Raw genomic sequence first — 16,844 nt, 5'->3', positions numbered from 1 at the left:
TATTCTATTTCCTGTTGCATTTGGTATGTGAAATACAGACATACCTTTTGTATGTGACTATTACATGCCTTGTGGGATATAATTCGGACATACATTCGCTAGATATCTACATTTCTCGTGTATTTTGTTATGGACACATCTGCCCAGCTGTGTACCATCCCTCACATTATGGGTCCGCTGGTGACCCTCACCATTGGGCTGGACATACCTACTGGTGGATCGCAAACATATAATGCGTTTCACTTCCACTTGGTATGGCTATCTACACTGCGTTGGACTATGGCCACATGGTCTTCCATGTCATTTGTTCACGGGATAGGGACCCGTTATTCCCTACCGTGCATTTCTGTTTGCTTCGTCACTTTGTGTTCGCAGGTACTTTCTTGCATGCTTTGCATACATTTCAGTATCCAGGGACACAGACGTGTTTACTATCTTGCAACTTGTTATATGCAAGCATTTTACGTTGCACATCAACAGCTGCCATTTCCACGCCTCCATGCGGCACTTCGACACGCCGTATGCACTCGCGCTCCTTTCCTGTGCACGTGGCTGTGTCGGAAGTGCACCCTCATTACTATGCATTTGACGCTACTGCGCTATCCTCACGCCGCACGGTCAGCACAAGCCTAATGCCGGCCTTGTGCCGAGCTTCATGAATCCCGGGGTGTATCTTTTTTCTCCTCCTGCTCATGGTTCTCATGGACAGGTTATCAAAGCACAATCAACAAAAAAAGTATCCATTTTGGGAATGTAAGATCTGCATCTTTGTTGTTAGCAGATGGTCCTTTCCTGTTAACCTCAGTTGACTGCAATGTCCTTTATACACCAAAGTAAATGGAAAATACCATCTCCAAATAAGAGGTGATTACTCTCTCATAGGAAAGAGCCAATTGCTCTCTGAAGGTGATAAGGGAACAGCTAGCTCTCTGAAGGTGATAAGGGAACAGCTACTTTAAGTAGATGAATTTAACCATCTTAAGGAATTTTTCATATGGAATGGAGAACTGTGGTAGTTATCCTGCTCTGTATGTATGTGTGTGTGTGTGTGTGTGTGGGGGGGGGGCTGGATCCACTACTGACCCAGGAAACTATAGACCTATAAGTCTCACTAGCCTTATCTGCAAAGCAATGGAATGCATCACTATGAAACTTACTAAGAAAGGGACACAGGAGATCTATAAGCCCTGAACCCAAGACAGTTTGGGTTTGTTAAAGGAAGTTCTTATCTCATAAACCTGGTGCACTTCTTTGACCAAGTTACAAATGCATTACAATCAGGTAAATTGGTTCATGCTGCCTACCTGGAACTGCAAAGGCCTTTGATACAATTCCACATTCTGACATTATCAATAAGCTAATCAGATTAAATGTAAACCCCACATATTATCTGCTGTATAGCAAACTGACTAATGGACAGAACTTAATCTATTAGTGTGGGAGGCATACTCTAAACAGGAGTTACCAGTTGTGTACCCAGGAATCGACTCTGGGATGGCATATCTTTGGTATTTTCTTCTCTGTTGTCAAGGCTGACATTAAGGGCCTCTGACTGATCAAGTCTGCAGATGACTGCAAATTTGGACCTGTTCACTAATTCTCCATCTGATTTCCAGATTTTGTAGGAGGAACTAACACACACCAATAAGTGATGACTGGACCATGGCCTAAAACTAAATGCCAGGAAATGCAGTATTGTATCATTTGGCAAAACTGAGCACCCATGCACCTACCATATAAGAGAAATCACATTTGAAAATTGACTTTAAGGATCTGGGCACTTTCATTGACAATGAACTTTCCTTTGATCACCTTGTATCCACTATTGTTAGGAAATCCTTTTACCTTGCCAAACTAATCATCAGGTGGATTTCTTTCTTATCTAAAGAAGTTCTTATTCCTTACTACTCTTCTATTATCAGGCCCATTATAGAGTATAATGGCCTCCTTGGTACATAATTGTATGATCATATGACCCAGCCTGAGAGATGTTAGCATTGTCTCAGTAAGAAAATCAAAGAGGTGTCTTCCTTGAACTACCGAGACTGCCTTAAAGCATTTTCTTTCTCTCTCTCTCTCTGTTCTGTTTCCTACAGATTCTTGAGAGGTATTGCCTGTCCTACATGACTACCTGCAAAAAAAAAAAGGCCTCAAGAGATTTTAACTTCCACTGAAACATAAGTAGAACCTGCTGGTGAGAAAGATATATATTGCAGAGAATTTATCGTTTATGGAATCAACGCCCTTTGGATATAAACATCAGCCCACTTCAATGCACTGACGTCTGACAAACTGACTGATTACTGTTTAGCACTGATGAGACATTATGTAGAAGTGTTCTGTCATGTATTTTTAATGATCCTTTATTTTGTGGCATGTAACCTGAAATTGAATGCAACGTTCTACTGTTATGTGGTCATATGACCTGCACCTTGTGATACAGATATCTCAGGAAGAAAAATCAATTATAAACACAATTAGTGTTTGTCATCTTATGGTTTATATCTCATATAGACTTACACAAATATAAATGGAGTCTCATGAAGAGAACAGTTACTCTATCAGTTTTTTCTTTTCTGATGTTCATGGGTTCATAGGTTCATAGTTTAGTTCTAGGCTAATGACAATAAGAGCCATTTTAAGCCTAGCTATGCATCCCAAATCTCTGACAAGTTCTGGTACCCTTGATGAGTGTAAGTAGGGGTCTTGGGAGGTGAGACATTTACAAGCAGGGGCCTGGGTGAGAGGAACGATTTACAGGCTGCCTGTGTCCAATAGAGGCATAGGTGCCAAGCCAGGGATGAATTTCCTGTTCCCCATCCAATTGTCCAAGTTACACTTTAATTGGGTTAGGGAGGAACTCTGCTTCACATAGATGGGGAGCCTGTTCCAGAAAAGGGGTAGTCTTTGGGATACATACCTATCTCTCCAGCAGGTCCTATTTATATCACAGGCCTGGTTTAAGTCTTTAGAACGGGTAATTCTGGTGCTGTTTGTTTTGTGGATATGCAGGAGTTCCATCAGAGTGGGGTCTGGCAATGCCCTGTAATCCAGACATGGATCCCCCCTCAACAGTCTGTAGGAGACAGAATACAGGGATAGGGCCTTAATTAGTCTGTATATGATGACATGTTACTTTCACCCTGTATTTTTTTTACTGAGGAACCTTTGTGGATGTGTGATTCAAAAAGCACTCACATATATCTTTACTGCATTCATCATATGTTTTTTGCTCAAAATGAACTTACACTGGACTAAATGCAACCCATGCAGTGACATGCATATATGTTTATTAATTCCTTTTCTGGTTTGCGATTCAAAGAAGATCCCCATAGGGTATAATTGTTTTTCTGTGCTTTCCAAAACACACTAACATACATGGCAGAAAGTGACTCTTCCTGAGTAGACTAATAGTTACTTTGTGTATTAACTTTAATTCTGAATTATAGCAACTTGTACAGGAATAATTGTATATTTGTGGGAAGGACATTTACAAGATATGAATTTTTTCTTCTTGAATTATAAAAAGTTACAGCTGAATGTTAAATGTTTCAGAGCATAGTGCTTAATCGGTGTACAGCTTTCTAACTTACACTGGAATCAATTCATATTCAGAGGGAGCAGCCTGCCTTCAGAATTAAAATCCAGATGAGAGCTACAGCAAAATACACATCAATACCTGCAAGAGATGGATGTTGCACATTAATCTGAGATCCCTCTCTCTATTACCCAACTAGGCTCTTTAACAACATTTAAACTTGCACTAAAAGAGCACTATCTCAAAAACCTTGTCCATTCTTGTAGTCACATGATTAAACCACCTTAAATATTTTGGCCACTATACACTACAATATTTTTACTAACTTAATATAGTTACAAGCTACAGCTTTCTAACTTACACTGGAATAAATCCATATTCAGAGGGAGCAGCCTGCCTTCAGAATTAAAATCCAGATGAGAGCTATAGCCCAATACATATCAATACCTGCAGGAGATGGATGTTGCACATTCATCTGAGATCCCTCTCTCTATTACCCAACTAGACTCTTTAAAAACATTTAAACTTGCACTAAAAGAGCACTATCTCAAAAACCTTGTGCGTTCTTGTAGTCACATGATTAAACAACCTTAAATATTTTGGCCACTATACACTTCAATATTTTTTACTAACTTAATATAGTTACAATTTACACTATCTGTCTTTGTATCCGATATCTCTTTCTTTATTTATTTCTATGACTGAATAAACATAATTGATTAAACAGTATTCTTACTAATGAGAATATACAAACATAATTACTAAAAATTTAACAGACTGGGTTTATTTTCTTGTATTTTATACCTCTATATAATGTATTTGTCTTTGTATATCTACTTCAGTTTGTATTATGTAAAATTTTTCTTGACTATCAAACTTAAGCTGATGTTATGTAAAAATTTCTGTGACTGTATGGAGCTTTTCTCCCCGGGCCTCCACTGAAAATGGGTCGTTAGGCCCAGTGTACTTTCCTGGTCAACAAATGTCAATAAATAAGATATGGAGGACACTGGTTATGAGCAGACATCATAACATCTTTCTGCATCTGCTCAGCCCTAGTTCTCTGCTGCACTGTTGTAGACATATATGCATGAAAGTGCCTGTACAACAGACTATTAACTCTAAGGCGTAGTGATTAAGGTGTTGAGTGATAAAAAAAATAATAACAATAATCATTTATTTTACTCTGTTCCCCACGACTGTTGAGTTTATGCACAGGACTTCTCAATTGCCCATTCATTCCACCTAGGGCAAGACTCATGTGATGTATTGTTTTCCCTAGGAGAAAAGATGGACTGAGCTGAGAATTATGCTATCATCCACACCGGGATCAGAGAGGGTTTCTTAAACTGTAACACCCTAGACCTACTGGCTTCTTATGCACACAGTGTAGGCAGTGCAATGTAACATTACAATGGGACTGCTTCACCTCCTTGCTGCCACGTCTCCTTATAGTTCCTAGCTCACACCTGGCTGGCATGCCATTCTCTTGTACTCTTCAGGACCACCACTGGCAACACAGGCAACAAAATGCCCCACCCCAGAATGCCCTTCACCCCACACCCAATCAGGCAACAGCCTCATCATTTCTCAACAACCCCCCCCCCCCAACAGCTCCAGCAGGTGACAGAGCTAACTCCAGTCACTTGTGCTGTAATCAGGCCTTTATCTATATTAATGGAACTGGGTAACTGTGGATAAAATAGTATCCACTCAATTGGGATAGTTTCTCATAACTCCTGGTGATTATGTGTAACCCATATTATTTGTCAAGCCTCAAAGGTCACCCATTAAACATAAGCAATTCATTCTAGTGAGCATCACATGAGTAACAAAGAAAACATAATTTCTCCTGTTAATGAAATGGAGGCTGTGTATAGGCAGAATAAAACAAAACTGTTTAAATTGGCTTTCCAAGTAGTTATAGCTTGCATAATCAGCAGGATATATATTATAAGACAGGAAGAAAGGAAGGCAATATACATTTATATATTAATCAGTGCGAATGGCAAGACTGTAAAATATGGCAGGAGGAAGAATACTCATGCAAGGAATAAATCAATCATAAAAGTCGAGTTTTAAAAAGAACAGACAGAAATTATAAAATGCTGCCAGGTACTGCAGAGAGACCTTTATAGCTGGAATGCAAAACTAATTAATATAAACTTGCAGCTGCATAGTTCTTATCTGGAAAACTCAGCAGCACCAGAAGATGACTATAATATTTCAGAGCCTATTAAAGTTGAACATTATCACCTATGGTAGGTTCCCCCTGTGTGTTTTGTGATCAGAAAAAATCAACATACTGCATAGTTGCTGATTCAGCTATTCTTTAAATATCAGGATCTTTGTCATAAAATTGCAAATGGTACAGATCACAGCTGCAGTCCTTTGTTTGCTGTTAACTTTTTAAGTGCTTGTTACTCATTGTATTCAGGGAGACATCTGACTCACTATTGGGAGGCAATACTACTCTGTTAACATAACCTTTTTAAATGTATGCATACAGCTAGACAGCACGAATGTGCAAAACAAACTTCACAGGCATGTAATAATGACAGAAAGGAACCTAGAGACTGCTGTAAATAACATGACTAATCGTGTGATGAGCATTCTTTCAGCTGCTAACTCTCCTACTGACAATACTTTTAAATCTTTGTTTTACCAGTCTGCAGTAAACAAGTTCAAATGCTTCTGTGATAACATACAATGCAGCTAAGACCAGTGTGATATCTTCTGTCTGCATCCCTGTTGATAATCTGATTTCAAGATATTTCCTTTGGGAAACTAGCAACTGAAGTCTGTTTCTGCAAACTGTTTCTGTGTGACAGAAGCAAAGGTGCTATGAATGATTCTTCCCATTGTGTCACTTTGATTACTTGTTTCAACTTTTGCAAACAACGTGATCCTGGATCAGGAAATCCAGAACAGCAGAAACAGCACCCAGAAACAAATTAAATCTAAATTCCACTATTAACAGTAGACAGCAGAAAATTAACCAATTTAACTTAAAAGATTTCCTTGGGAATAGTCAGACATGTGAGTAGCTCTTTTAATACACTTCTCCTGGCATCATAAAAAGGAAATTGTATAAATTGGGGATCTAATATTGTAACCATTGCATATTGGTGATATAACTTGCATTTTATTGTAAAGACTCCAAAGAGTAAATAACACATAGTTTTAAGCAGGTTCACCATTCTGGAGTGCTTTCTGTTCCAGAAGTAAGAAAAAGTCCATATATTATTGGACAATAGCCAATTAAGGCAGAATGACCTGGATAAGTTGTATACTTATATAAGACATGCTGAGAAAAAAGTGCCATGTAATGCACTGCTTTACATTAATACTATGGAATGGCATAAAGCTAGGGATTTAATGATCACTTGCACAAAACTTACTGTGATGTGCAGTTTCCATAAATGCATCCCTTGTATACAAGATGAACACGAGCAGCTTAAGGTACCTGTACTATGATCAAGTTATTGATAAAATGTCACAAATTATGGTTTGTGGTTGGGAAGCTGAACATTATCATTCATAAAACTGTTAATAAAGAAATGGGACTGAATATAGTTGAAAAGTTTGTAAAGGCTCTAAAGTATAAATATGGGCAGAATGTGTCTACTAAATCTTTATATAAGCAATTCAAATTATATAGATCTAATGACAATGCATAATGATTTCTGAAAATCTTTGCAATACATGTAAAATTTAAAATAAAGGGGGTTGAAAAGTCAAATAGATGTTGGGCTTCTGAAAAATATACATCCTAAGGAGGCATATAAGAAATGGGCTGGCAAAGAAAAAAAATATGGTGCATCTACAGTCAAGATATTGGGCAGGATTCGATACAGCCTACATGATAATTTTGACTGCAATGCACACATGGTCATAAAAACTTTTAGATTCAATAAACTCTGAGTAGTAGCGCACACTTACATGCAAACACAGAAACTTCCTTGGCATGCAAATTACAGCATAAGTAGCTGAACTGTATGCTAATGAAGGAAATCATTATGGTGGAGGGATTCAACAAGCTGTAAAGTAACTGTGTAGACTCCATACTCATGTTGGCCATGGATTCGAAAGTTTTTCAAATACAGCCACACAAAGGAGTCTACACAAAAACAAGAGCAAGTAAATGTTCATACATTTGTACATAAAAGACCCTAACATGCACCCCACACACATTATGACAGTATCAGGTATGTTAGATGGTCGAAAATTATATTAACAATAGCAACAATACCTTATTAAGTACTATGCCATAAACGCAGCTTTGCATCTACACCTTAAATGAACAATTAACTCGTAACTAATGTAAACAGCTAAAAGTGTAAACCCCATGAGACATAGAATCCAAAACATACATTCCTCTGTGCAGATATATACATCAGTAATACACTCCCTTGACTGTACAACATTGGGCTCCCCCTTCAGTTTCCCTGCCTACACAGTTACCAGCCATGTAGATTCAGGGCTGTCAGCATGGTGAATATGAAAATGAGGTCAAAACGCATTAGAATTTCTGAATTCCAAAAACTTGTGGGTGGGAGGTTGGCATAATGGTTAAGGTGTTTACCTTACAGACACAAGGTGTAGGGTTCGATTCTCACATGGGGTAATTGGCTAGGCTTAAAATGGCCCACAAGGGCACTTAGCCTAGTACTAACCTATGAACCTATTGTAAATGTGTAGGGATGTTCACTTCATGTAGGCACGTCCACAGTGTTTATGTTGAATGCATGGCAGCAGTGAATGATGATCATCATGGGGCTGTGTCAGGTTACACTTACAGAGGTGTACATGTAGGTCTGTAAAGTGTAAAAGTGCATGTAAGCAGTGAACAATTCACAAGTTCTGTGTCATCCTCCTTATTGTCTGTTAAAATGTATCATATCTGTCCACATTAAGTTAAAATATATTTTTTAATTTTCATCCTTGTTTGTGAAATGTGGCACTTAATGCAACCTCAGGAAATGAAGCAATGAATGGCAGGTCTCTTGGTGCTTGCTGCATAGCTATCCCTGTGGCAGCATGTGTATGTGTAGGGCTAGAGTATAGAAGGTCCTGTGTTCTACTACCGGGTCTGCAACCTTCTCTCTACTTTTTGAGCTACATGTTTGTTTGATATCACAGGCATGGACAAAAGTAATAAGTCCCCCTGTGTTCACCTTATTTCAGCGCTGGTGCCTGCAGAGGCGCATAGGTGCACATTGTGCACTAATGGGTGCTGACAGAGTTCATATATTCAGTAAAGTAGCAGTTGTTTTCCATGGGTGCTAATTAGAGCCTAATCAGGTGATTTTCAGTATGGTGGAGCTACTCAGCAAGCTATAAAGCATCCATGTAACCTACATTCTGTTTTTTTTTCCTGCATACTTTGATACCATGGGAGAAGAGACAAGGAAATTCTAAGCCTGAAATAAAATTGTCTCAACTGCTGCATTTGCAAGGTAAGTGCTGAACCTAAAATGTATTCTTTAACAATATTATGGCACATCCTTGTATATCTTAGCTTGGTACAGTAATGAAGTAAAAAGTAGTGGATTTGTACAGAAAGTAGCTTAACATGTGACAGCAGACACATATTTTACTTATATGTGTCTATTACTGTTTTTTTTTCTTATTTTCTCATTGCAATTTTTGAGTGATGCACCACATAACGCAAATAGCATATGTAGTTAATGGCTGTGTTTATCTGGTTTGCAGGAAGTGCAGTGGACCACTTACGAAGCAGATAGCCAAAAATAGTAACTGGATATATTCAATTAATGCCCCTGGCCATTGTGAAAACCCGGCCTGGATTACAGATGGTACTGAGTTCTGGTACAGAGTGTGCAACCTTTGTTTTACTGCTATGACATTGCAGTTTACAGCAATGAAGTGCAATACAGAAAACTGTTTCCTCAATATTCTTGTAGCAACAGATATAAGTGTAGGACTGCCATACCCATGGTTCTGGGTTTGAATACACTACATTCCATACAGTATTATTTTTACTGACATTAGCAACATGGCTCGTGTTTGTGCACCACTTACCTTCATGCAAACAAGTGTAACTCACACACGTGTACACTTTGTTAATCATTGTGCAAATCTGCTGCTCACTATGGAACTCTATATATGATGCTTTCTTATTGGTGTTTATTGTCTGTTTCCTTTGTATGACATAAAACTACATGTGGAAACATTGCAAATTCAGGGCACATTCTAAGTATACATACCTTCACAATACATACATGTCTTGTCCCCCCAAGCAATACAACCCTGGGGACTCAGTATTTTTTACACATATATATCAACCACACTACAAAGTGTGTTACGTAATGTTGTGTGCTCCCTCATGGACAGGTCCAGTCTGTTGTGCTGACAAGCTTGCTCTACTAAACTCAAACATCCAACTATGCTCAATAAGGGTATTTGTGTTTTTACAAAGCTAGGCTTCTACACACCTAGGACACACTCTACAGTTTGGCTACTGGTCTCATATGAACTTATGAGGCTATGTGCCAATACAGGCCTCCCAAACGGTTGTCCCCAACATGGCCAGCTGATGTCATCTACCGTAAGTTAACCTGCAGCCATGTCAAAGTCAGACTTGTGCTGTGGCACTTGTGTAAAGCACTGAATTCTGTAGTCTGTATATCTTAGACAGGAAGGGGTTCTGTTCTCAGTGTGTGTGTGTGTGTGTGTGTGTGTGTGTGTGTGTGTGTGTGTGTGTGTGTGTGTATGTGTGTCTCTCTACTCAGCAGAGTAGATATGCTATCCTACAGTTTTCTCTCTGGTAGAATGACTTGCCAGTATTTTGACACCTGCACCTGCCTGCACATCCTTCTCAGTCAGGCCTCCCACCTTCTTCTCTCCAGCATGCACTGCTGATGTCATCAACTATAAGATGGCCTGCAGACATGTAAAAGTCAGACTTGTGCTGTGGTGCTTACATATAGTATTGTGTTCTGTAGTCTGTATACTTAGATAGGTAGGGGTTCTATTCTCACTGCAGTCAAGTGTGTGTGTGTGTGTGTGCGTGTGTGTGTGTTTGTGTGTGTGTCTCTGCTGTTACTTGACATTACAGAGGTCCTTTTACACAAACATGTGGGCACTGTTATCACCATATGCTCAACGGACAATGCTGATGTACCACCACATGCTCAACAGACAATGCTAATGTAATGAGCTATGTCACATTATTGCATATATTATACAGCCACCCACCAGGGTAGGATCAGACACTGGCCTGAAGCCCAGGCAGATGTCAGCTTACATTCATAGGGGGTTACTAGGCTATTGGCACTAGGGCCTTTATAAGCCTAACCATGTTACACCATTGTTCCGTTATTGACCAACTTGTATGTTCTATATTTACAGCACAAGTGTATGATCAGCTCGGACTGCCCTTATCTAAGAGAGACATGGGTGACACACCTTGAGTAAATTTACCATCTCCTTTCTAGTTGTTTAAATTATGCTTAAATATGGTCATTGAGGAGCTCTGTTTTACCTAAATTGGGAGTTTGTTCCAGAGGACTGGCAATCTCTGGGAGACATATTTGTATCTCCAGCATGCCCCATTAATGTTCCAGGCTAGGTTAAGATCCCTAGAGTGAGTGAATCGTGTCCCATGTAACTTGTGGATGTGCAGCATTTCCATTAGGCCAGGGTCTGAGACTGCTCTGTAGGTCAGGCAAAAATCATCTCTCAGCTGCGTGTAAGATACAGAGTAAAATGGCAGACACTTCAGTCTGTCCATGCAGGTCATGTGTTGCAGGCAGTGAATTGTCTCAGCGAGAAATCTCTGAGGTCTCTCCAGCTGTTGCAGGTGTCTGGTGAGGTACATATAGGTTCATAGGTTGGTACTAGGCTATCAGCCCTAGGGCCTATACAAGCCTAGCCATAACAATTCCCTGGCTATTTCTTCCCACATTATTTACTTTCCTGGACCCATGTCTAGCAGGGCAACTGATGTGATCCCTGGGGTGAATTTCCTTTCTCCCATCCAATTGTCAAGGTTCCTCTTGAAGAGGTCCAAAGAGGCACTCTGCTTGACATGTATGGGCAATCTATTCCAGAGTCTGGAGAGTCTCTGGGTCAGGAACCTATCCCTCCAGCATGTTTTGTTTATTGTGATGACAAGGTTTAGATCCCTGGAGTGTGTAGCTCTGAGGGATTGGGATTTCTTTAAGTGTAGCATGTCCAACAGCTCTGGGTTTGACATGGCCTTGTATGTTAAGCAGAGATCGCCTCTGAGTAGACGATATGTGACAGAGTATAGCTGGAGTTTTTAAGGTGGTCAGCGTAGGGCATCTGCTTTAGGCCTGTGATTCTTTTAGTGAGGTATTTCTGAGGCCTTTCCATTTGTTGCAGATGTCTTGAGAGGTACATACCAAATGGGGCATTGTATTCTATAATGGGTCTAATGAGGGATGAGTACAGTGGGACAATGACCTCCTTTTTTCTGGATGAAAAGCCCTTCGTGATGAGGTATGCCACATAGAAGGATTTCCTGACTGTTGTGGCGATGTGGTTATCGAAGGTGAGACCACTGTCCACCTGTGTCCCTAAGTCTCTTATTATACTTTCTGTGTTTAGTGTACTGCCACCTATATGGTAATTCATGGATACATGTTTTTTCCCAAAGGGGATAACAATACATTTCTTGGCATTGAGCTTGAGCCCATGGCTCTGGCACCAAGCATCTGTTTCTGTAAGGCCCTTTTGTAGAGTATCCACATCATTTGGGGATTCAATAATGGCTCCCAGTTTGCAGTCATCTGCAAACTTTGTTAGCCAGAGTCCCTTAGTGTTGACCTGTACTTCAGAGAAGTAGATGCCAAACAAGAGCGGCCCCAGGACTGAACCCTGAGGTACTCCACTTGTCACTTGTCTGGAGCTGGATTTGGAGTCGGCTACTTTTACAGTGTGGGTTCTATCAGTAAGCCATTTAGCAACCCATTGGGTGACATAGGGATTAATGCCCAACTTAGTAAGTTTATCTATGATTCCAGAGTGGGGGATAGTGTCAAAGGCCTTGGCAAGGTCTAGATAGGCTGTGTGGACCACCTTACCCTTGTCCATGGCTCTGGAGACTGATTCAAAGAAGTCAATCAGGTTCAGGAGACAAGATCGGCCCTTCACAAACCGAAACTGGGTGGGGTCCAGTGTTTGAAGGTTGCCAATGTCTTTGTTTATAAGTTCCATGATAATACACTCCATGGCCTTGCAGATAAGGCTTGTCAGACTGATGGGACGGTAGTTTCCGGGATCCAAGGTGGATCCCCTCTTGTGGATTGGGATAACTGTAGCTCTGCACCACTCAGTGGGCAAGAAACCTGAGGTGAGGCTATGATTAAACATGACACTTAGGTGAGGTGCCAGTTCATATTGTAGTTCATGTAGTACACAGCCCAGGATGTCATCTGGTCCCATGGATGCTGTATTCTTGGCTTTAGAGAGTGCGTTTTGTACCTGTGTGGCCGTTATTACTGGAATTTGGCAATCTTCCGGTATTGAGATGGGCCATTTAGGGGTGAGGGGGGTGAAGTTGGCACTGAATCGATCTGCCAGGATATTGGCAATATCCTTCGGATCAGTATATTTAATGCCATTCTGTTTTAGCTCAGACCAGACCTGAGCATTGCCATTTAGATTCTTGACATAGTTATAGAATGCTTTGTGGTTGTCTTTGGAATCTTTGGCAATTTTATTTTCGTAACTAGCTTTGGAGGATTTTATGAGGCATCTCAGTTTCTAACTGAGGCTAGTAAGGGAGTTTTTTGTATCCTGGGATTTTCCTCTTTTCTGCAAAAGTTTCTTCCTTTTGTTGTAAAGTTTGTTTATGGCAGGGGACCACCAGATTGGCTTCCTTTTTTTGGATGAGAGCATTTTGGTTCTATTTGGGATGGCACGATTCATGCATGAGTGGATATGCTCGTACAGTGCCTTAGTGTAGGATTCAGCAGTTGAACTTTCAGTTCCCGTCTGCATGGGTGTCATGAAGTTTGTCACTTCTGACTTGAGTAGCATGACGTTGGCTTTGGAGAAGTGTTTTATGGTGGTTTCTTTACTGGGGGGTGGGGGTGGGATGTGGATGTTAAGGGTGATTAGCTTATGGTCAGACCTGACTAACGAAGGGATGACCATAGGTATGGAGCATTGATTTCCCATGTTGGTAATGACCAGGTCTAGGATATTGGAGCCCCTGGTGGGACTATGGATTAGTTGATCCAGGGCGTTGGAATTTATGAATTCCAAGAACCGTTGTAAAGGTGTTGGGACATGAGTAGTTTTCCCAGTTAATGGCAGGGTAGTTAAAATCACCCAGTATTAGGGTGTTTGGTTCTATCTTAATATTTTCCAGTATGTTTAGAAAGGTGTAGTGAGAATCTTGGGGTATGGTGGGGGATCTGTAGCAAGCTACAATTTGGATTGCAGTCTTACCTAGTGTTAGTTGCACTTGGAGAATTTCAGACACATTGTGTTGGCCAACTAGCCTGGTGGTGTGAATATGCTTGGTGAATATTGACACTCCTCCACCTTTAGTATTTCGGTCCTGGTTTGGTGGCTGAAAAGTGTGGTAAGAGTTGTAGCCTGGTATTGCATGGGTGCTCTCTGGAGCCTTGAACCAGGTCTCAGTTACTGCACAGATATCGATGTTCTCCATTTTTAGGAGTTCCTCGAGAGAGTGCATTTTGAGGTTTAGACTTCTAGCATTGAGTAGCATTACCTTCAGATTTTGCATGCTTGTACCTGTTACGGTGGTGGTTTTGTCCTTTGTAGTTTGCCTAAAAAAGGCACTATAGGGGTGGCAAGAGCCTTAGCCAGTAACCTGAATCCCAGGGGCGAAAGGTGCAGACCATCTCTGGCAAAGCATCGTGGTCTGTCAATCATGTCATCCCAGGCAGACAGATACTGGATCCCCTTTGAATGACACCATAAGCTTAGCCAATTGTTGAAGTCAATCATTTTATCCTTATATTGTGGTATCATTCTGGGCGAAGGCAGGATGCTATAGAAGGGAACATTGTACTCAATTAGTGGTCTGATGAGAGATGAGTACAGGACAGTTATAGCATCTTTATCTCTGGATGTGATGCCCTTATTTATGAGATGTGCAACATAGAAGGCCTTCCTTGCCACTGTAGACACATGGTGATTGAAGTTAAGGCTGCTATCAACCTGTGTTCCCAAATCTCTCACCACAGGGTTTTAGCTAAGGGGATGCTGTTAATATTGTAATGTGCAGGGACTTCTTGGCCAAAAGGGATGATAACCCATTATTTAGCATTTATTTTGAGTCTGTGGCTTTGGCACCAATCATTTGTCTGTGTAAGGCCTTTTTGTAATATGTCAACATCTTTGGGGACTATGATTACACCCAGTTTGCAGCCATCAGTGAACATTGTAAGCCGTAGGCCATCTATCTTACCCAGGACTCTGAGAAATACATTCCAAACAGTAGTAGGCCTAGCACAGATCCTTGTGGTACAGAGGTGATAACTGATTTGCTGTTAGAGGTGGAATCCCTAACTTACTGCATGTGTTCTGTTGGTGATCCAGTTGGCTGTCCATCTACTGATATATGGGTTAATTCCCAGCTGTGTGAGTTTATCAATGATGCCTGAGTGAGGCATTGTATGAAAAGCCTTGGCTAAGTCAAGATAGGCTATATGTATTGTTTTTGCCTTCATCCAGGGCTTTGGTGACATTCTCAGAGAAGCACACTAGGTTTTAATAAGCATGATCTACCCTTAACAAAGCCAAATTCTGTCTGGACAAGAGTTTATATGTCACCTATGTCTTTGTTGATAAAGTCCATGATTATTCTCTCTATGGCCTGGCAGATATGTCTGGTTAGGCTTAGGGGTCTATAGTTTCCAGGGTCAGTTGATAGACACCTTTTGTTCAAGGAAATTACTGCTGCTGTATTCCACTCTGCTGGGACAAAGCCAGTACTTACACTGTGGTTGAAGATAGTGCTAACTGGTTTTGCTAGGTCCTATTTCAGACTATTTAGTAGGCAGCCTGGGATGTTATCCAGTCCCATAGAGGCTGTGTTTTTGGCCATGGAGAGTGCAGTTACAAACTGCTCTTTGGAGATACTAGGTAGAGGACTGGTGACAGGTATGCTTTGGAATATGTCTGGTGAGGACATGGGGGTGAGGTTTGCCCCAAATCTGTCTAGTAGCAGGTTGGCAATGTCCTAAGGGTCAGTATGAGTGGTACCATTCACTACTAGTTCAGCACAAAGCTGGTCCTTCACGTTCAGATTTCTGACTTAGCTAAAGAATGTCTCCTGATTATCTTTAGCTAGGGATGCTAGTTTAGCTTCATACTTGGCTTTAGAGGACTTTACAAGATTTGCTTGTTCAAGCTGTGGAGGGTGTCCTTCCTCTGCTGAGTCAGTTCCCGCTTGTTCTTAGATATTACTTTCTTCCACTTGTTATTAATCTATTAATGCTTAATGCCCACCAGGGAGGCTTGTTTTACTGTGAGGACCTTGTTTTGATCAATTCAAGTTCAGATGACTGTATACATTTGTATAGATGTTTATGCTGGCCATTTGTATACACCTCTGTATAGCAGACATTGTTGAAAGTGGTAGCAGGGGGGTTACAACTATTTATGGCATCACTTAGGAGGCTATAGTATACTTTGGAGAAATGTATCATCCTTTCTACTCTTGGGGGGGTTGTCAGGTATGATCGTGAATTCAAACAAGACTGAATTCTGATCCTACCTGACTGGGGGGGGGGGCAACACACAGTGGTTAGTACAGAGAACCCCTATGGTGGTGAGTACTAAGTTTAGGACATTTAAGCCCCTCATGGAGATGCCAACTATTTGTTACAGAGAATGGTTATTAACAAAGTCCAGGAACTTTAGGGTGAGTGTGTTTGTGCTCATATGCAACTCACAATTGATGGAAGGATAGTTGAGATCCCACATGACTAAAGTGTTTGGCTGTATAGTGAGTGACTCAAGTAAGTCCAAGTAGACAGAGTGGTTTTCATGGTTCATGGTGGGGGATCTGTAGCTAATATTGATATAGAAAGAGGTTTTACTTATAATTAGTTGGACTTGGAATAGCTCTATGGAGTTGTAATGATTGACCAGTCTTGAGGTGTATTTGTCTTTAATGAAGAAGTGTACATCTCTGCCGTTGTTTTTTTTTACACTTGTTTTGATGTCTAGACGTGTGGAAGGCATTGTAGCCTTGCATGGCCAGGGGGCTCTCCGCAGCCTTGAACCATGTGTATGTGACTGCACAGACATGGACATCTTCCAAGGTAAGGAGTTCTTC

The sequence above is a fragment of the Protopterus annectens genome, chromosome 3.part0, assembly GCF_019279795.1.
Source record: "Protopterus annectens isolate FY-2018-M chromosome 3.part0, PAN1.0, whole genome shotgun sequence".
Classification (NCBI taxonomy): domain Eukaryota; kingdom Metazoa; phylum Chordata; order Ceratodontiformes; family Protopteridae; genus Protopterus; species Protopterus annectens.
This window is presented reverse-complemented; position numbering follows the sequence as displayed.